This window comes from Geospiza fortis, unplaced genomic scaffold, assembly GCF_000277835.1.
Source record: "Geospiza fortis unplaced genomic scaffold, GeoFor_1.0 scaffold121, whole genome shotgun sequence".
Lineage (NCBI taxonomy): Eukaryota > Metazoa > Chordata > Aves > Passeriformes > Thraupidae > Geospiza > Geospiza fortis.
In genome coordinates, this window is record NW_005054346.1 from 2542999 (window position 1) to 2543627 (window position 629).

At 57.6% G+C, this 629-nt stretch overlaps 1 protein-coding gene across 5 annotated transcripts in view; it reads right to left on the bottom strand.

The window, feature by feature from the left end:
* CSPP1 (centrosome and spindle pole associated protein 1) overlaps positions 1 to 623 on the bottom strand; it is a 67588-nt gene extending 66965 nt beyond the window's left edge. For all 5 annotated transcript variants that reach the window (XM_031058641.1, XM_031058640.1, XM_031058642.1 and 2 more), the window contains exon 1: positions 207 to 623. The gene's annotated coding sequence lies outside the window, so the exon portion shown is untranslated. The remainder of the gene's footprint in view (positions 1 to 206) is intronic.
* Between the last annotated feature and the right edge of the window lie 6 nt (positions 624 to 629).

Consider the following 629-nt stretch of genomic DNA (forward strand, 5'->3'; position numbering starts at 1 on the left):
CGGGAGGGGAGGCGGCGGCGGGCGGGCCTCCCAGCATCCCAGGGTAGGGCAGATTCGAAAGGAGCGCAGCGGGTCGCCGGGTCCAACCTCCCTGCTCAAGCAGGGTCACCCTAGAGCGCATGGCACAGGGTGGCATCCAAACGGCTCCTGAGTATCACCAGGGAGGGAGACTCCTTTCTGGGCAATCTGTTCCAGTGGTCGGTCACCTGCACAGGAAAGCAGTTCTTCCTCATCTTCGGGGGAAATTTCCTGTGCATCAGTTTTCTTGCCTCTTGTCCCGTTGCTTGGCACCTCCCAGCAGAGCCTGGCTCCATCCTCTTGACGCCTCCCACTTTAGATGCTTATATACATTGATAAGGCCCCCTCTCAGTCGTCTCTCTCGAGGCTGAACAGGCCCAGCTTCCTCGGCCTTTCCTCGTGGAAGTGATGCTCCCGTTCCTTAAACATCTTTGTTGCCCTCCACTGGACCCGCTCTAGATATTCCGTGTCTCTCTCGTACTGAGTAGCCCCGAACTGGTCACAGTAATTTAAAAAGCATAAGTCAATAAACAAATGGATAAAAAGTGAAAAAGCCCTGGGCCCGGCCGGGGTCGGGTTTCTGCGGCGCCGCTTCACGGGGCGAGCGGGTC